The sequence below is a fragment of the Schistocerca nitens genome, chromosome 6 (genome assembly GCF_023898315.1).
Source record: "Schistocerca nitens isolate TAMUIC-IGC-003100 chromosome 6, iqSchNite1.1, whole genome shotgun sequence".
NCBI classification, from domain to species: Eukaryota; Metazoa; Arthropoda; class Insecta; order Orthoptera; family Acrididae; genus Schistocerca; species Schistocerca nitens.
The window spans coordinates 721,536,896-721,559,208 of record NC_064619.1 but is presented as its reverse complement, the minus strand read 5'-3'; positions in this window follow the sequence as shown (position 1 = coordinate 721,559,208).

Here is a 22,313-nt window from a genome sequence, read left to right as displayed (position 1 = left end):
CAACATACAGATTGAATAACATCGGGGAGAGACTACAACCCTGTCTCACTCCCTTCCCAACCACTGCTCCCCTTTCATGTCCCTCGACTCTTATAACTGCCATCTGGTTTCTGTACAAATTGTAAATAGCCTTTCGCTCCCTGAATTTTACCCCTGCCACCTTTAGAATTTGAAAGAGAGTATTCCAGTCAACATTGTCAAAAGCTTTCTCTAAGTCTACAAATGCTAGAAACGTAGGTTTGCCTTTCCTTAATCTTTCTTCTAAGATAAGTCGTAAGGTCAGTATTGCCTCACGCGTTCCAGTATTTCTACGGAATCCGAACTGATCATCCCCGAGGTCGGCTTCTACTAGTTTTTCCATTCGTCTGTAAAGAATTCGTGTTAGTATTTTGCAGCTGTGGCTTATTAAACTGATTTTTCGGTAATTCTCACATCTGTCAGCACCTGCTTTCTTTGGGATTGGAATTATTATATTCTTCTTGAAGTCTGAGGGTATTTCGCCTGTTTCATACATCTTGCTCACCAGATGGTAGAGCTTTGTCAGAACTGGCTCTCCCAAGGCCGTCAGTAGTTCCAATGGAATGTTGTCTCCTCCGGGGGCCTTGTTTCGACTCAGGTCTTTCAGTGCTCTGTCAAACTCTTCACGCAGTATCTTGTCTCCCATTTCATCTTCATCTACATCCTCTTCCATTTCAATAATATTGTCCTCAAGTACATCGCCCTTGTATAGACCGTCTATATACTCCTTCCACCTTTCTGCTTTCCCTTCTTTGCTTAGAACTGGGTTTCCATCTGAGCTCTTGATGTTCATACAAGTGGTTCTCTTCTCTCCAAAGGTCTCTTTAATTTTCCTGTAGGCAGTATCTATCTTACCCCTAGTGAGATAAGCCTCTACATCCTTACATTTGTCCTCTAGCCATCCCTGCTTAGCCATTTTGCACTTCCTGTCGATCTCATTTTTGAGACGTTTGTATTCCTTTTTGCCTGCTTCATTTACTGCATTTTTATATTTTCTCCTTTCACCAATTAAATTCAATATTTCTTCTGTTACCCAAGGATTTCTACTAGCCCTCGTCTTTTTACCTACTTGATCCTCTGCTGCCTTCAGTACTTCATCCCTCAAAGCTACCCATTCTTCTTCTACTGTATTTCTTTCCCCCATTCCTGTCAATTGTTTCCTTATGCTCTCCCTGAAACTCTGTACAACCTCTGGTTCTTTCAGTTTATCCAGGTCCCATCTCCTTAAATTCCCACCTTTTTGCAGTTTCTTCAGTTTTAATCTACAGGTCATAACCAATAGATTGTGGTCAGAGTCCACATCTGCCCCTGGAAATGTCTTACAATTTAAAACCTGGTTCCTAAATCTCTGTCTTACCATTATATAATCTATCTGATACCTTTTAGTATCTCCAGGGTTCTTCCATGTATACAACCTTCTATCATGATTCTTAAACCAAGTGTTAGCTATGATTAAGTTGTGCTCTGTGCAAAATTCTACCAGGCGGCTTCTTCTTTCATTTCTTAGCCCCAATCCATATTCACCTACTACGTTTCCTTCTCTCCCTTTTCCTACACTCGAATTCCAGTCACCCATGACTATTAAATTTTCGTGTCCCTTCACTATCTGAATAATTTCTTTTATTTCATCATACATTTCTTCAATTTCTTCGTCATCCGCAGAGCTAGTTGGCATATAAACTAGTACTACTGTAGTAGGTGTGGGCTTCGTATCTATCTTGGCCACAATAATGCGTTCACTAAGCTGTTTGTAGTAGCTTACCCGCGTTCCTATTTTCCTATTCATTATTAAACCTACTCCTGCAATACCCCTATTTGACTTTGTGTTTATAACCCTGTAGTCACCTGACCAGAAGTGTTGTTCCTCCCGCCACCGAACTTCACTAATTCCTACTATATCTAACTTTAACCTATCCATTTCCCTTTTCAAATTTTCTAACCTACCAGCCCGATTAAGGGACCTGACATTCCACGCTCCGATCCGTAGAACGCCAGTTTTCTTTCTCCTGATAACGACATCCTCTTGAGTAGTCCCCGCCCGGAGATCAGAATGGGGGACTATTTTACCTCCGGAATATTTTACCCAAGAGGACGCCATCATCATTTAATCATACAGTAAAGCTGCATGCCCTCGGAAAAAATTATGGCCGTAGTTTCCCCTTGCTTTCAGCCATTCGCAGTACCAGCACAGCAAGGCCGTTTTGGTTATTGTTACAAGGCCAGATCAGTCAATCATCCAGACTGTTGCCCTTGCAACTACTGAAAAGGCTGCTGCCCCTCTTCAGGAACCACACGTTTGTCTGGCCTCTCAACAGATACCCCTCCGTTGTGGTTGTACCTACGGTACGGCTATCTGTATCGCTGAGGCACGCAAGCCTCCCCACCAACGGCAAGGTCCATGGTTCATGGGGGGGATCCTCTGACTTACAGGCCCATATAGCTAACGTCGATTTGAAATAGGGTTTTGGAACATATACTATGTTCTAACATTATGAATTACCTCGAAGAAAACGAGTTATTGACATACAGTCAGAACGGATTCAGCAAACATCTTCCTTGTGAAGCACAACTAGCTCTTTATACTCATGAAGTAATGAGTGCTATCGACAACGGATGTCAAACTGATTCCATATTTTTAGATATCCAGAAGGTTTTCGACATCGTTCCTCACAAGCGTCTACTAACCAAACTGCGTGCCTATGGAATATTGCCTCAGTTGTGCTACTGGATTGGTGATTTCCTGTCAGAAAGGTCACAGTTCGTAGTAACAGACGAAAAGTCATCGAGTAAAACAGAATCCGGCGTTCCCCAAGGAAATGTTATAGCCCCTCTATTGTTCCTGATCTACATTAACGACATAGGAGACAATCTGAGTAGCTGTCTTAGATTGTTTGCAGATGATGTTGTCATTTACCGTCTTTTAAAGCCATCAGATGACGAAAACAAATTGCAAAATGATTTAGATACGATATTTGTGGGGTGCGAAAAGTGGCAATTGACCCTGAATAAAGAAAAGTGTGAAGTTATTCACGTGAGTACTTAAAGAAATCCGCTAAATTTCGAGTACGCGACAAGTCACATAAATCTTAAGGCTGTAAATTCAACTAAATGCTTAGGGATTACAATTACAAATAATCTAAATTGGAATGATCACGTCGATACTGTTGTGGGTAGAGCAAACCAAAGACTGCGATTCATTGGCAGAACACTTAGAAGGTGCAACAGGTCTACTAAAGAGTTACACCACGCGTGTTCGCCCTATTCTGGAGTATTACTGTGCGGTGTGGGATCCGCATCGGACAGGACTGACGGATCACATCGTAAAAGTACAAAGAAGGGCTGCTCGTTTGTATTATCGCGAAGTACGGGAGATAGTGCCACAGACATGATAAGTGAAGTAGAGTGGCAATCATTGAAACAAAGGAGTTTTTAGTTGCGACTGGATCTTCTCATGAAATTTCAATAACCAGTTTTCTCCTGCGATTGCGAAAACATTCTGTTGGCACCGACCTACATACGGAGAAATCAACATCACGATAAAATAAGAGAAATCAGGGCTCGCACATAAAAATGTAAGTGCTCGTTTTTCCCGCTCGCCGTTCGAGAGTGGAACGGTTGAGAGACAGCTTGAAGGTCGATTGAACCCTCTGTCAGGCACTTTATTGTGAATAGCAGAGTAATCACGTAGATGTAGATGTAGAAAATGAAAATTGAACAAAATAGCGCTCAGCAATGACTTCGTCAAAATTGCGAATCGTGAAATGTTCATGGAAGATGGCCACACATAATTTTATTCGGAAAATCATTGTACTGACGAGGAGGGTAGATTTAAATCAGTAACACGACACATTTAAAATAAATCGATTATTATTTCAATAATATTAATAACTTATACAAAAGATGACACCAAAGACAAAACAGGAGTGTAATCAGCTTCACAGTCAGAGTCAGAGAGAGCTCAACATTGATAATGCTGTCAGTTTTATGGACCAAAAGCAAAGATCATTTGTCATGGTTTAGTTACAAGTACTTTACTTTTCGGTTATCTCTTTGGGATTATTAATTGATTACTGTCGTACGGTATTTATATTACAATATATATATATATTATTGACGAAAAACTTTCGCTACAGTGTGTCTACTTTAAACTCGTACGTTGGGATAAATGAGCTCTTATTTGTTAATCTTCTGCTGTCGTTTTAGCGATGGCTTAATGCCTTGCTTACTCCCATCCTACTAGGGGTGGGGGGCGGAAATCAAACAATAAGCAGGGTCATGCATTGGTTCTAATGAAACGATCCAGCCAGCAGCTGGCAGGGAACGATTCAGCCTTTAACGCAAGACTATACCTCTTAACGGGCAGATTACAATATTTCAAATTAGTCAATAATTGTATGAAACACTGAAAATTGGCTTTCTGTCGCCCCTAGAAGCTGTAATATAAGGGACCTGCTACTGGCTCTGGATGGGCAGTTAACTAGTTGGCAGTTTTAGCGCTTTGAATAATACAGATAATCTCTGGTCCTTGCTATAGACTGCCTCTTGTATGTACTACCATTTTGGAGGCCACTGGGAGGGCTGTGTCGACTTGGACAGGTCGCAACCTGTTGCACACGATGATTTTATCCTCTAGGCGTCCATCACAAACAACTGCACACCGACTTTGCACCACTCAATGAAAATAGGATCAATGATGCTATGTTTCCGTCACCGACGAGTGCAGGATTTGTCTATCGTCTGATGAGCGCCGTAAAAGACTATCGAGGCACCCAAGTATCAAGCCACTTCTCAGGAGTGCAGTAACATACACTCCTGGAAATTGAAATAAGAACACCGTGAATTCATTGTCCCAGGAAGGGGAAACTTTATTGACACATTCCTGGGGTCAGATACATCACATGATCACACTGACAGAACCACAGGCACATAGACACAGGCAACAGAGCATGCACAATGTCGGCACTAGTACAGTGTATATCCACCTTTCGCAGCAATGCAGGCTGCTATTCTCCCATGGAGACGATCGTAGAGATGCTGGATGTAGTCCTGTGGAACGGCTTGCCATGTCATTTCCACCTGGCGCCTCAGTTGGACCAGCGTTCGTGCTGGACGTGCAGACCGCGTGAGACGACGCTTCATCCAGTCCCAAACATGCTCAATGGGGGACAGATCCGGAGATCTTGCTGGCCAGGGTAGTTGACTTACACCTTCTAGAGCACGTTGGGTGGCACGGGATACATGCGGACGTGCATTGTCCTGTTGGAACAGCAAGTTCCCTTGCCGGTCTAGGAATGGTAGAACGATGGGTTCGATGACGGTTTGGATGTACCGTGCACTATTCAGTGTCCCCTCGACGATCACCAGTGGTGTACGGCCAGTGTAGGAGATCGCTCCGCACACCATGATGCTGGGTGTTGGCCCTGTGTGCCTCGGTCGTATGCAGTCCTGATTGTGGCGCTCACCTGCACGGCGCCAAACACGCATACGACCATCATTGGCACCAAGGCAGAAGCGACTCTCATCGCTGAAGACGACACGTCTCCATTCGTCCCTCCATTCACGCCTCTCGCGACACCACTGGAGGCGGGCTGCACGATGTTGGGGCGTGAACGGAAGACGGCCTAACGGTGTGCGGGACCGTAGCCCAGCTTCATGGAGACGGTTGCGAATGGTCCTCGCCGATACCCCAGGAGCAACAGTGTCCCTAATTTGCTGGGAAGTGGCGGTGCGGTCCCCTACGGCACTGCGTAGGATCCTACGGTCTTGGGGGTGCATCCGTGCGTCGCTGCGGTCCGGTCCCAGGTCGACGGGCACGTGCACCTTCCGCCGACCACTGGCGACAACATCGATGTACTGTGGAGACCTCACGCCCCACGTGTTGAGCAATTCGGCGGTACGTCCACCCGGCCTCCCGCATGCCCACTATACGCCCTCGCTCAAAGTCCGTCAACTGCACATACGGTTCACGTCCACGCTGCCGCGGCATGCTACCAGTGTTAAAGACTGCGATGGAGCTCCGTATGCCACGGCAAACTGGCTGACACTGACGGCGGCGGTGCACAAATGCTGCGCAGCTAGCGCCATTCGACGGCCAACACCGCGGTTCCTGGTGTGTCCGCTGTGCCGTGCGTGTGATCATTGCTTGTACAGCCCTCTTGCAGTGTCCGGAGCAAGTATGGTGGGTCTGACACACCGGTGTCAATGTGTTCTTTTTTCCATTTCCAGGAGTGTATATTCACCAGGGAGGTGGGTCATTCATGTTTTGGTCTAGTTTTATGTACGGATCGCACGCTTCACATCACTATCGAGGGTAAGTCGAGGACTGCGCAATATCGCGACAGGGTGCTCGCACCTATTGTCCAGTCTAAAAATCAACATGTCGATAGTGGGGTCGTGTCTGAAAACGACAACGCACAAGCGCAACGTGCCCACCCCGTGAAACTTTTCCTCCAGAGGACATTGTGTCTTCAAGAATATCGTGATCACATTGCAGGGTGTTTGCTTTCAGGCGTTTCACGCCGTATACGCCACCGGCTATATGTCCGACGGAGCGTGAGACGTGAGCCTCTGAAAAGGCAACATGTCACCACTCAGTGGACGTCCAGTTGCGGTACTGGCGTGCAAATTCCAGCCTTCATCGTCCATGAACAGCAGTTAGCATGGGTGTATGAACCAGGAATCTGCTATGGAGGCCCATAAATCTACATCTACATCCATACTCCGCAAGCCACCTGACGGTGTGTGGCGGAGGGTACTTTGAGTACCTCTATCGGTTCTCCCTTCTATTACAGTCTCGTATTGTTCGTGGAAAGAAGGATTGTCGGCATGCTTCTGTGTGGGCTCTAATCTCTCTGAATTTATCCTCATGGTCTCTTCGCGAGATATACGTAGGAAGGAGCAATATACTGCTTGACTCCTGGGTGAAGTATGTTCTCGAAACTTTAACAAAATCCTGTACCGAGCTACTGAGCGTCTCTCCTGCAGAGTCTTCCACTGGAGTTTATCTATCATCTCCGTAACGCTTTCGCGATTACTAAATGATCCTGTAACGAAGCATGCTGATCTCCGTTCGATCTTCTCTATCTCTTCTATGGACCGTAGCTGGTACGGAACCCACACTGCTGAGCAGTATTCAAGCAGTGGCCGAACAAGCGTACTGTAACCTACTTCCTTTGTTTTCGGGTTGCATTTCGTTAGGATTCTTCCAATGAATCTCAGTCTGGCATCTGCTTTACCAACGATCAACTTTATATGATCATTCAATTTTACATCACTCCTAATGCGTACTTCCAGATAATTTATGGAATTAACCGCTTCCAGTTGCTGACCTGCTATTTTGTAGCTAAATGATAAGGGATCTATCTTTCTATGTATTCGCAGCACATTACACTTGTCTACATGGAGATTCAATTGCCATTCCCTGCACCATGCGTCAATTCGCTGCAGATCCTCCTGCATTTCAGTACAATTTTCCATTGTTACAACCTCTCGATATACTACATCATTATCTGCAAAAAGCCTCAGTGAACTTCCGATGTCATCCACAAGGTCATTTATGTATATTGCGAATAGCCACGGTCCTATGACACTCCACTGCGGCACACCTGAAATCACTCTTGCTTCGGAAGACTTCTCTCCATTGAGAATGGCATGCTGCGTTCTGTTATCTAGGAACTCTTCAATCCAATCACACAATTGGTCTGATAGTCCATATGCTCTTACTTTGTTCATTAAACAACTGTGGGGAACCGTATCGAACGCCTTGCGGAAGTCAAGAAACACGGCATCTACCTGTGAACCCGTGTCTATGGCCCTCTGAGTCTCGTGGACGAATAGCGTGAGCTGGGTTTCACACGACCGTCTTTTTCGAAACCCATGCTGATTCCTACAGAGTAGATTTCTAGTCTCCAGAAAAGTCATTATACTCGAACATAATACGTGTTCCAAAATTCTACAACTGATCGACGTTAGAGATTGTAAGGCGTATGCTTCGCCGGCGATGGGCGAAGCATGACAGAATCTCTGACCAGAGAGTAGTTTTTTTTTAGTTGTTGCTCGTCGCGAGTCTGCGCTAGTCTGCGCGAGTCGACACTAGTAGTCAGTCGGATACAGTACTAGTCGGTCGGCTTTAGTAGCGAGTGGACGGTGGTAGTCTGCGGGAGTCGGCATGCGTCGGCTGTGTGCTCTGGTCGCGACTCTGGTCAGGACTCTGGAGGATGAGTATTGTTGTAGAAGGTAAAGAAGCAGCCTTGCGCATAATTAATAATGTATGTTAATTGTAATTTAATTTGTTCAGAAAAAAATGCCCCAATAATAATTTTTATAATATAAAGTAACTCTTTTAAAGAAGAGCATTCATTTCAATTTGCAATGCATTATCATTGCTTCCAAGAATAAAAAAAAAATATATACGCGAGCATTGCACGAAGCTGTGTCGAAGAATGTATAATTAAGAGCAGATATAATTGCAGTTTTTATTGAGGTAAGAATTTTTGCTTTTTTATTCAGAATACAGGGCCGAAGGTCAGCGCTGCTGTCCTTATAAAATTTACCAGATATTATTATTTCTGTTGGGAGGTTATATTTCGTTCATGGTTCATTATTTAATCAATATTATTGTGTGGTTTATGGTCAATTTTCATCCCTTAATTTTTGTGTGGGGAGTTTACACTTGGCTCCATTCACTTTTATATTATTTAATTTTCTGTGGGGAGGTTACACTTGGCTCCATTTCCATTTTTATTTAACAGATTTTGCGGGGAGGTTACACTTGGCGACCCTGCCAGGATCGTATTTCTTTATCTTCTGATAACTAGTCATATATCTGCCCTTAATTACTTAAACATAGTTTGCATATGGCGCAACGCATTTACTAATTTGACACTCTTCCTTTCACAGATCATCGGCAATTTTTTTGCTCTTCGTTGTATTTGTGTTTGTGGCATTTTGCATTGTCTTTGTTTCACTTGTGAATAATTTTGATTTGTGAAAAATGCCGCGAAAAACTGTTAACAGTACATCGCGATGTATAATGAGTGAAATAGCCGACTTAAATAACTTGAGCGATAGTACTTGCGACACGCAGTGTAATAATGAAAGTTCCCCAATTACAGACAATCAGTGCGTACTGATCACCGGTAATGATTTTATTGCTAATGATGAGCAAACAAATTCAATTGTGTCCTCTGTTAATTTGACGACAAATGATGACGCGGGACATTCTGTTACAATGAACGCTGCCCAGCTTGACACACCCGGTTTACAAAATTTACGTAATGAACAGACAAATTTTTCTAACGAAAACGAACACTATACTCAAAATACGACAGATTTATTTAATTCCGATTTAGTGACCAACAGTGTACATCCGATTGGCAAACCTTTTCAAGAATCACAGAATGACAAAATGGTTACAGAAAACGCGACAAAAGCAGATACACCATTACACAGTACAGAGAATACAGTAGCAAATTTTGGCATGGATCGAGTCATAGCATTAATGGTACAACTTAACGAAAATGTCAAACAACAACCTAATGAAAATAATGAAAATGTTAAACAAATTAATGAAAGTCTTAAACAATCGAAAAAAGAACAAGAATACAATCACAAACAACTTAATGAAAAACTAGACAACAATTCCAAACAGTTGAATGAAAAATTAGACAACAATTCCAGACAGCTTGGTGAACAGATTACAGCCGTTGCCGCGCAGTGTCATGATACTAAAGAACAATTACGTGAGACAATTGAGGCTTGCGCTAGGAAAAGTAGTGAAGAAATTAGATCTGTTGCTCAAGAATTAAGGGATATGCAAACAGCTGCAACAGAATCACTTAGTGACGAAATTAGTGCAATCGGTAAACAATACTCTGAAAAAGCACCACAGTTACGCGACGAGTTTAAGTTAATGACAGCAGAACTTTCGCGCACACTGGATGCAAAAGTAGACGCGAAATTCGACCAACAGAATAGTCAAATTGACGAACGTTTTAATCATCACCTGCAAAACAGTGAAACGCGTTTCCGTAAATTTATACAGGAACAGAATAAGGTAAAGCGACAAGTTATGGAAACAATTACCGCACAGAGACAGGAAGATAAACGCAAATTGTTTACGAAAGCAAAAACATACGTAGACAACAATATTGCTACTGTATCAGACGAAATTAATACCATCAAACAGTTGAACACTGAATTGCGTGATGAAATTTCTGATCTTAAATCAAAAACGGACACACACACAGTAGACTTTCAGACAGTGACCGACAGACTCGAACAATTAGAACTAACACAGGATTCCGATGTCATCAAACCTGACGTTAAAAAATTGAACGAAACCACACATAAAATACAAAAACAAATTAATGCTTCTGACACTAAAAACAATGATGAGGTAAAAATACTGATTGAAAAATATGATGAATTGGCCAGTCGTATTGATGTTATCGAAAGTAATAATGACAGCAAATCAGACGATACTTCTCCGATTTCGTTTAATCAAACACCTGAATTCCAAAATGTACAACAGACAATCAGTGAGGTAGATTCATCTAATAATACATTACGTAGAAAATTGTCAACTTTACAGCAAAAAGTGACAGAGATAAAAAATATTTCAGTTAATAACACGTCACAGCATACGGCACATTCCGAACATTTCTCACACTCACACAGCCAGTATAATTTGGGTAATTTACAGAGAGTACGTGACTTAGATTCTGAACAGTTACAGGCAAATAGATTCTCATACAATCCTGAACCTGTTCAGACATACAGAGACGATAATTTTGATTACAAACATTTTCTATCTGTGAGAAAAGTTAAAGTATTTAAAAATGACAGAACACAGATACACCCCTTGGATTGGATACAACAATTTAGCTTTGCTTTTCCACCAACTTGGCCTGTAACGCACAAACTTGAATTTATTTGCAGTTTTTTGGAAGGCGAACCGGCAACTCATATGAAACCGATCGCGAGACAATGCTATTCGGTAGAAGAATTTCAGTATGCTTTTCTGTCAGCGTATTGGTTGAAGACGACACAGCGCGGAATTAAGGATCAACTAATTAGTTTACCAAATTATGAGAACTCAAATTTTCCCAGTGTCACGCAATTTTTTGAGCACATGGTCCAACAAAACCAGTACTTAAGTGAACCATACAGTGAATCTGCACTTATTCAATTATGTATCTCTAAGTTACCACGATCATTAAGAGTGTCACTTTTAACGGGTCAGCAGAAAGAAAATATTTCGGCATTCAGAGATCTGTTACAAAAAAAAAATGGCTCTGAGCACTATGGGACTCAACTGCTGTGGTCATCAGTCCCCTAGAACTTAGAACTACTTAAACCTAAGTAACCTAAGGACATCACACACACCCATGCCCGAGGCAGGGTTCGAACCTGCGACCGTAGCAGCAGCGCGGCTCCGGACTGGAGCGCCTAGAACCGCACGGCCACCGCGGCCGGCAGATCTGTTACAGCTTTTGGAAGTGCAGCAATCGGATTATTCCTTTATAAACAAACATTTTTCATATAATAACCAAGGTCAACAAACATACAGCAATCACGATCAGCCACGCAATTTCAATAGCAAAGCTAATAGACGCTTTAGGAACGACAACCACCAGAACTTTAATAACAGACAAAATTTTAATCATCAATATCGTCAAAATTATCAGCAACAGGAACAACATTTTAGTAATAATAGACGTTTTTCACCGCAACAGCATGAAAGCCAGCCGGTTACCATACCTAACCAACAATGTAATGTACAAGGTCAACCGAGCTTTAATGTTTCGCCGCGTACACGTATAGCGTCGCCCCCAACAAATAGTAATGCACAGCAACAAGGAAATCAGTACGTACAGAAAACACACCATTTCAATTCCTATCGCAATGCACCGTATAGAAATGACTATCACGACAGACGTAAAAATAATGAGCACAATTTTCAGCGTACATTTAATAACAGTCGGTCTTATCAGCAGCAAGAACATCAGCAACAACATATTATCATGAATGAACCAGACAGTAGGTATCATCCAGAGCGTAATACGTCTGGAAGAAATAACAGAACAGTTCAAATAGTCGAAATGCCACTGCATCCTCCTGAAAATAATAACACGTCAGATAGAATTTAACTAGATACTATACAGGTCGCATCTTCCAGCAACGCAAGCACTACTTTTGACACGTAGAATGTTGTTCATGAAAATGTTATTACTTTTGACGACATCCGAGACACTCTTTTGCAGGAAAGACCAGTTGTTCAAAAAAAACATTTCACACCCTGTCATCGAAGTTAAAATTGGATCATCGAAATTTTCAGCAGTAATCGATTCTGGATCACCTATGTCAGTTATAAATGAAGAAACTTTCAACGGGTGTAACAAAGATAATACTTATCCTACGTTACCATTAGGCAAAACGAAAGTAAAAGGAGCAGTATCTAGTAAAGGAGTAGACGTAAAATTACAGACACATTTATCATTTTGTATTGCAGGTCATACGTTTCACTCAAATTTTTGGATTATTCCCTTATTGACAACAGACATTATTTTAGGTACGAATTTTCTGGTACAACACGATGCCATTATTGACTTTCAAAATTCTTATTTAATGTTAAAGGATGAAAATGTAGAACTGGCTTGAGAATTTCAGCACTCTTTATCTGCGGAAGAACAAACAATTAACCGTACAGAAGTCATTTCCGCTTCACGTAACATAGACTGTAATTCCACATTGTTCACAGATACGTACGTACACAACTATAATACTCCAGATGAAGCCGACTATGACGTTATACAGACGATTTCTGATAAAGTTAAACAGAGCAGTGCATATACAGACGACGAACGCACGCAACTACACAAAATTCTTTTACAGCAAGCTCCAGTTTTTGACAACGTTCCTGGTACTATGTCCGGTTTTATGTATGAATTTCGAGTTAAACAGCACGACACATTTAAAGCCAAGCATTATCCCAATCCATATATTCATAGAGAACAAGTTAAGAAAGAATTGCAAGCTATGCTTGACCAAGGAATTATTAAACCGGCAGTTAGTCCGTACATAAACCCGCTCCATATTGTTAAGAAAAAGGATAGTTCACTTCGCCTCGTACTTGATTCGCGTCACATCAATGACATCATTATTAATGAAACAGATCGCCCACAGACACTAGAAGAACTTCTACAGAAATTTCATGTTACTGCTATTTATTCCACATTAGATTTGAAGTCGGAATTTTGGCAAATTCAGCTCCATCCGAACTGCAGAAAGTACACAGCATTTCTCTGTTTCGGTGACTGTTATCAATTTTGTAAATTACCGTTCGGTTTAACTATTTCTTCAGCAGCTTTTATTCACGGTTTGAATACAATACTTCCGACAGAACTTAAAGACAGAATCACAACGTACGTAGACGACATTCTTATTGCAGAAGCTAACTGGTCTGAACACAATCTGATTCTTGAACGACTGTTGCAAACTTTTCGTACACAAGGACTCACAGTTAATCTCAGTAAATCGCACTTTGGTAAAACTTCTATAAAATTTCTTGGACATGTAATTTCAGCAAACGGCATTACGCCTGACCCGGAAAAACTTCAAGCTTTACGTGACATTACTGTTCCTACGACGAAGAAACAACTACGCAGTTTTTTGGGTTTAATTAACTTTTTTCGTAAATTTATTCATTACTCTGCTTTAGACACCCCTAGATTATGTCAATTGACAGGTAAAAACGCTATTTGGTCCTGGGATAGGCAAGCACATTCTGAATTTGTGAACCTGAAACAAGCCTTGTTGAATGCACCACTTTTATCGCACCCAGATCTTACCAGAAATTTTTCTATTGCCACCGACAGTTCTAACACCGCTTTAGGCGTACACATTTTTCAGGAAATTGAAGAACATGGTTGTACAGTAATTAAAAACATCGCTTTTGCAAGTCGCATTCTGTCACCTGCTGAACGAAATTATTCTGTTACAGAACTTAAAATATTATGTGTTGTATGGGCTTTTACCAGATTTAGGCATTTTCTTTATGGAAGACACACTACAGTTTACACAGATCACAGAGCGATACAATTTTTACTTTCGGCTAAATTTACACACGACAGATTAAGTAGATGGAAACTTTATTTACAGGAATTTAATTTTTCAATAGTTCACATTCCCGGCACACAAAATATTGTATCAGACGCACTATCCCGTTTTCTCAGCAACAATCAGCAAGACATCGCAACCAACTTCTGCAAAGCAAATTTCAGCGTCATGTACATTCAACAAGTTGCATTTGAAAATTTCATTTCGTCGTCATTACAAGACATAGCACAAGAGCAGAGTAAAGACAACGCATGGAAAGTAATTAAACACCTTTGGCAAGATAGGAATAATGTTACTATTAGAAACCATTACACTGTACGCAATAACATTCTGTTTCGCCGCTCTCATCCTGACAGCAACAATTGGTTATTATGCATTCCTGACGAACTTGTTAACAAATTAATAGGGTATACTCATTTAAGTTATGCACATTACAGAGCCAGAAAATGTTTTCTTATACTGAGACAGAACTGTTATTTTACCAACATGGAGAAACGTGTACGACGAGTTTTAGCGTCATGTAAAATCTGCCAGAAAGCTAAATCAGACACGACTTCACATATTCCTCCATTACATCCCATTGTACCTGTTAAATTGAGACATATGGCCGCTGTAGACATTTTTGGTCCGATTCCCAGAACTAATAGCGGTTTTTGCTACATCTTTGTCGCTGTTGAACTCACTTCAAAATTTGTTACCTTCAGTCCGTTACGCAAAGCAACTGCTAAAACTGTTTCGAAAGCATTTGTCAAACATTTTCTTTTTCATGTAGGGCACGTGTTGAAAGTAATTTCCGACAATGGATCACAGTTTCACTCTGCTATATGGACACGTATGTTACGAGCTAGAAACATTTCTCCGATCTATATATCCAGGTACCATTCTTCTTCGAACCCTTGTGAACGATTAATGAAAGAAATTGGTAAACTGTGTAGAATATACTGCCATAAAAAACATATTGATTGGGACACACACATACTCTCATTCCAAGATGTAATTAATTCCATACCAAATGAATCTACTATGCTATCTCCGTCTGTTATACTGAAAAATGTTGAACCACCTAACAAAATTAAAGAATTAGTAACCTTTCCTACATCTCGTCGACTTCGACACCATGAAATAATTGACATTGCACTGAACAACATCAAACGTGCCGCAGAGCGCCGGAGAAGACAGCAAAAACAGGTTTGTACACTCCGTGACTTTCACATTGGACAGAAGATATTAGTACGTACACACTATTTATCCAATAGAGGAAAAGGTAGGTGCAGTAAATTTGAACTTCTATGCGCAGGTCCATATCGGATTCGCAGCATTCCTCACCCCAATGTAGTATACGTCGAAACTTTGAGAACCAGAAAAACCAAAGGGAACCACCACGTGTCGAACGTCAAACCTTTTATTGCATGAAGATACTTTATGATTTATCACACAGTAATGCCATTTCCTAATTTTTTATGACCGCTTATGCAATTATATTCACATGAACACCTACTGATGATTGTCGTATTTTTTCTTGGCAAGTGCCCGGCAAGGAAAGGTTAGCAGGTCGCTTTTCTTGTCGTTACACATCAGACCGTGCATATTTTTCCAGATGAACTTACACATTTTATGACCACTTATGGAATTGTATTTATTGCAGCTTTACTGTATGATTAAATGATGATGGCGTCCTCTTGGGTAAAATATTCCGGAGGTAAAATAGTCCCCCATTCGGATCTCCGGGCGGGGACTACTCAAGAGGACGTCGTTATCAGGAGAAAGAAAACTGGCATTCTACGGATCGGAGCGTGGAATGTCAGATCCCTTAATCGGGCAGGTAGGTTAGAAAATTTAAAAAGGGAAATGGATAGGTTCAAGTTAGATATAGTGGGAATTAGTGAAGTTCGGTGGCAGGAGGAACAAGACTTTTGGTCAGGTGATTACAGGGTTATAAATACAAAATCAAATAGGGGTAATGCAGGAGTAGGTTTAATAATGAATAAAAAAATAGGAGTGCGGGTTAGCTACTACAAACAGCATAGTGAACGCATTATTGTGGCCAAGATAGACACAAAGCCCATGCCTACTACAGTAGTACTAGTTTATATGCCAACTAGCTCTGCAGATGATGAAGAAATTGATGAAATGTATGACGAGATAAAAGAAATTATTCAGGTAGTGAAGGGAGACGAAAATTTAATAGTCATGGGTGACTGGAATTCGTCAGTAGGAAAAGGGAGAGAAGGAAACATAGTAGGTGAATATGGATTCGGGGTAAGAAATGAAAGAGGAAGCCGCCTTGTAGAATTTTGCACAGAGCATAACTTAATCATAGCTAACACTTGGTTCAAGAATCATAAAAGAAGGTTGTATACCTGGAAGAATCCTGGAGATACTAATAGGTATCAGATAGATTATATAATGGTAAGACAGAGATTTAGGAACCAGGTTTTAAATTGTAAGACATTTCCAGGGGCAGATGTGGATTCTGACCACAATCTATTGGTTATGAACTGCAGATTGAAACTGAAGAAACTGCAAAAAGGTGGGAATTTAAGGAGATGGGACCTGGATAAACTGAAAGAACCAGAGGTTGTAGAGAGTTTCAGGGAGAGCATAAGGGAACAATTGACAGGAATGGGGGAAAGAAATACAGTAGAAGAAGAATGGGTAGCTCTGAGGGATGAAGTAGTGAAGGCAGCAGAGGATCAAGTAGGTAAAAAGACGAGGGCTAATAGAAATCCTTGGGTAACAAAAGAAATATTGAATTTAATTGATGAAAGGAGAAAATATAAAAATGCAGTAAATGAAGCAGGCAAAAAGGAATACAAACGTCTCAAAAATGAGATCGACAGAAAGTGCAAAATGGCTAAGCAGGGATGGCTAGAGGACAAATGTAAGGATGTAGAGGCTTGTCTCACTAGGGGTAAGATAGATACTGCCTACAGGAAAATTAAAGAGACCTTTGGAGAGAAGAGAACCACTTGTATGAATATCAAGAGCTCAGATGGCAACCCAGTTCTAAGCAAAGAAGGGAAGGCAGAAAGGTGGAAGGAGTATATAGAGGGTTTATACAAGGGCGATATACTTGAGGACAATATTATGGAAATGGAAGAGGATGTAGATGAAGATGAAATGGGAGATACGATACTGCGGGAAGAGTTTGACAGAGCACTGAAAGACCTGAGTCGAAACAAGGCCCCGGGAGTAGACAACATTCCATTAGAACTACTGATGGCCTTGAGAGAGCCAGTCATGACAAAACTCCACCATCTGGTGAGCAAGATGTATGAGACAGGCGAAATACCCACAGACTTCAAGAAGAATATAATAATTCCAATCCCAAAGAAAGCAGGTGTTGACAGATGTGAAAATTACCGAACTATCAGTTTAATAAGTCACAGCTGCAAAATACTAACGCGAATTCTTTACAGACGAATGGAAAAATTGGTAGAAGCGGACCTCGGGGAAGATCAGTTTGGATTCCGTAGAAATGTTGGAACACGTGAGGCAATACTAACCTTACGACTTATCTTAGAAGAAAGATTAAGAAAAGGCAAACCTACGTTTCTAGCATTTGTAGACTTAGAGAAAGCTTTTGACAACGTTAACTGGAATACTCTCTTTCAAATTCTGAAGGTGGCAGGGGTAAAATACAGGGAGCGAAAGGCTATTTACAATTTGTACAGAAACCAGATGGCAGTTATAAGAGTCGAGGGACATGAAAGGGAAGCAGTGGTTGGGAAAGGAGTGAGACAGGGTTGTAGCCTCTCCCCGATGTTATTCAATCTGTATATTGAGCAAGCAGTAAAGGAAACAAAAGAAAAATTCGGAGTAGGTATTAAAATTCATGGAGAAGAAGTAAAAACTTTGAGGTTCGCCGATGACATTGTAATTCTGTCAGAGACAGCAAAGGACTTGGAAGAGCAGTTGAACGGAATGGACAGTGTCTTGAAAGGAGGATATAAGGTGAACATCAACAAAAGCAAAACGAAGATAATGGAATGTAGTCTAATTAAATCGGGTGACGCTGAGGGGATTAGATTAGGAAGTGAGACATTTTAAGTAGTAAAGGAGTTATGCTATTTGAGGAGTAAAATAACTGATGATGGTCGAAGTAGAGAGGATATAAAATGTAGACTGGCAATGGCAAGGAAAGCGTTTCTGAAGAAGAGAAATTTGTTAACATCGAGTATAGATTTAAGTGTCAGGAAGTCGTTTCTGAAAGTATTTGTATGGAGTGTAGCCATGTATGGAAGTGAAACATGGACGACAAATAGTTTGGACAAGAAGAGAATAGAAGCTTTCGAAATGTGGTGCTACAGAAGAATGTTGAAGATTAGGTGGGTAGATCACGTAACTGATGAGGAGGTATTGAATAGGATTGGGGAGAAGAGAAGTTTGTGGCACAACTTGACTAGAAGAAGGGATCGGTTGTTAGGACATGTTCTGAGGCATCAAGGGATCACAAATTTAGTACTGGAGGGCAGCGTGGAGGGTAAAAATCGTAGAGGGAGACCAAGAGATCAATACACTAAGCAGATTCAGAAGGATGTAGGTTGCAGTAGGTACTGGGAGATGAAGAAGCTTGCACAGGATAGAGTAGCATGGAGAGCTGCTTCAAACCAGTCTCAGGACTTAAGACCACAACAACAACAACAATTTATGTGACTACTTACTGATGATTGTCGTATTTTTTCTTGGCAAGTGCCCGGCAAGGTAAGGTTAGCAGGTCGCTTTTCTTGTCGTTACACATCAGACAGTGTACATTTTCCAGATAAAATTACGTATCTTACGAATAATTATGCAATTCTATCTAGTGATATATTAATTTTATCAAATTTTCTCTCCATTAAGGTCTTCAATTCTTGCCTCTATTAACTACACAACATACAAGCTGTACACAAAGAAGATCACATTTCTTGTCGTTATACACCCTAGACCGTGCATATTTCCCATTTTTTTATGTATGTATGATTGTTTTCCTGTTTTGTTTGTATGCACTATGAAGTAGTTAAGGTGTAACAAACACCAATTAACTTTGACATTTTTGCCTTATGAGATCTCAACATCGTGACTACTTTTTTTTTTTTTTTTTTTTTTTTTTTTGCTGCTACATTGTGATACACTGTGTACATTTTTGCTTCTGAACACTGTCGATGTTTTTGACATATTACGTTTTTGTCATGCTATGCTGTATGCTCAATTATGTTACTATAAACCAGTTTTTATCTAATGGGTATATAAATTAAATGCACGACATTAATCTGTGTTCATCATTTTCAGAAAGAAATAACGTGTAAACGAAATAAATTAAACAGAAATGGGAATTTCACCTTCGGAATGAACGAAAGAGGATGCAATACCTCGTGATGAAGAGTAAATGGATCAGAATTAATAAGCATTAACAAGAATATACTATACACATCGTATGATAGCAGTCTTAACTAATTTTTTCTTTCAGAATACGAGGCGATTGATGCAGGCTGTCAGACAGAACTACACACCTTAGTTTTAGTGATGAAATATGCTAGAAATAAGGAATAGTTGTATAATGAATAATGAAGTGACTTTTTTGCAGATGATAATAAATAGTGATGAATAATGATGAAGAATATGCTACTATGGATAATGAAGTTTTTCTTTACAGGTGATGATAATAATGGAGTTATGGTGATATGGATAATAAAGTTTTTCTTTGCAGATGAAAATAATGATGAAGTTTATATATTTGCTGTTAGTTAAGAGATGCTATGTAGTTATTTAAGTATTTGTTGCAGTTCGTTTTGACAGTATGTCTTATATCGCATGGTATGATGACTGAAGGTTTTGGAAATGACAGCTAGAGAACATATATATTTTTATACACATTTCACTACCTGTTAATTCGAAGTTCACTACTTTTCAGCATAATATGCGTTTCTTCTTTCAGTTTAATAATCCATTTTGTATATTTTGCAGGAGAAATTATTCATGAAATTAATGTGCTATAAGCAGTTGTTTATTAAACCTATGTCGTTTATGAATGTGATCACATATACTCTACTTGTTTCATAACCTTGCTACAGCTGACTCATGACGAATGACGTTACACATCTTCATTTGCAGCAATAACTCAAAAGCAAACAAAGGAATTACCAGTCCCAAATAATGCTACTAGTTTAAGAATGTTCTGAGTAATACTGATCAGCTCTGAATAGTATGTCACTTCAATAATGACTTCTGAAGAATAAAAAAAAAAAAAGCTTTGTAACTGGCCAATGAATGCCACTGTTTATTGTAATAAGATGACCTATGATGCCAATGATTACTATAATTAGATTAATTATGTATCAATGCTATGCCAATAATTAACTCATTTTGAATGATGACTTCTGAAGAATACAAAAATAAAATGCTTTGTAACTGGCCAATAAATGCCACTGATTATTGTAATAAGATGACCTATGATGCCAATGATTACTATAATTAGATTAATTATGTATCAATGCTATGCCAATAATAAACTCATTTTGAATGATGACTTCTGAAGAATACAAAAAAAAATGCTTTTTAACTGGCCAATGAATGCCACTGATTATTGTAATAAGATGATCTATGATGCCAATGATTACTATAATTAGATTAATTATGTATAAATGCTATGCCAATAATTAACTCGTTTTGAATAATGACTTCTGAAAAATGCAAAAAAAAAAAAATGCTTTGTAGCTGGCCAATGAATGCCACTGATTACTGTAATAAGGTGACCTATGATGCCAATAATTACTATAATTAAGTGAATTATGTTAATACTATGCCACTCATTAGCTTCTGTTTTGAACGATGACTTCTGATGGTTTGTAACTGGGCAATGAGTGCCAATAATTACTATATTCAGATAATTTATGAACATTATTCTGTAACACTACATACATGGTACAGAAATGTTCAGTAACTGGGCGATGAGTGCCACCAATTACTCAAATCAGTTGTTAGACTAGTGTAATTCTCAATGAAGACTACTATGTGACTTAATGTCCTTCACATTCTGACCTAATTACCAGAAATTACTGCAATATCCATGTGTCCTGTCTATCCTCGTGATCATGGAGCACTATATTTGGTTTTTGCACTAATTCTACGTTGGTCTACTTTACAAGAACTTGGTGCTGACACGACATGCTGTCCACCACCTTGAGCGATGGAGATGTTATTATAGTCCCACTGTTTGGTGTACCTAGTGTACTACCAAAATGATAGCATGGAATATTATTACGACATTTCAGTGTCTTGGCTACACTAATTAATACTTCAAGGAAAAGAGCTTCAGATTCTCTCACTTGGTGTTGAGCTTCTGTAGAAAGATATGGACTTTCAGTGCATCTGCGTGCAACCTGAAGTGCTACAACCATGACGCAATCCTTCCCATTCCTTTCCTAATTCTTGTAAAATGATAAAGACATATACAGTACGTATGCACTTCCTTTCATTTGTTGACAAGATCAGTTGTCCTAAAATACTAAAGACTTCTACAGTGCGTGTGCACTTTATTTCACTCCTTGATATGTTTATTTGTTGTAAAAACATTAGAGAGTTTTACAGTGCGTGTGCACTTTATGCCATTTGTACTCATTACGTATACATTTTTTTGTGATTCCCATATATGTTCTGTATTACAGTGCGTGTGCACTTTCGTCATTTTGTTAACATGATTTGTATTCATTGTATATACATTTTGTGATTTGCTGATATATTCTGAACTACAGTGCGTGTGCACTTTATGTCATTTCATTTGTACTCATTGTGTATACATTTTGTCATTGCTTGATATGTCTGTACTCAGTGCATGTGCACTATATTTTATTTCATGTTCTGCACCTATACATATGTATATATTCTGTGATTGTAAAGTTAGTTAATTAAGAAAAATTTGTTGCTCATGGCAAGTGCAATTGACTCACCATCGCTGGCAAATTTTTGCCCCCCCCCCCCCCCCCAGTGGTGGGTTATGTAAGGCGTATGCTTCGCCGGCGATGGGCGAAGCATGACAGAATCTCTGACCAGAGAGTAGTTTTTTTTTAGTTGTTGCTTGTCGCGAGTCTGCGCTAGTCTGCGCGAGTCGACACTAGTAGTCAGTCGGATACAGTACTAGCCGGTCGGCTTTAGTAGCGAGTGGACGGTGGTAGTCTGCGGGAGTCGGCATGCGTCGG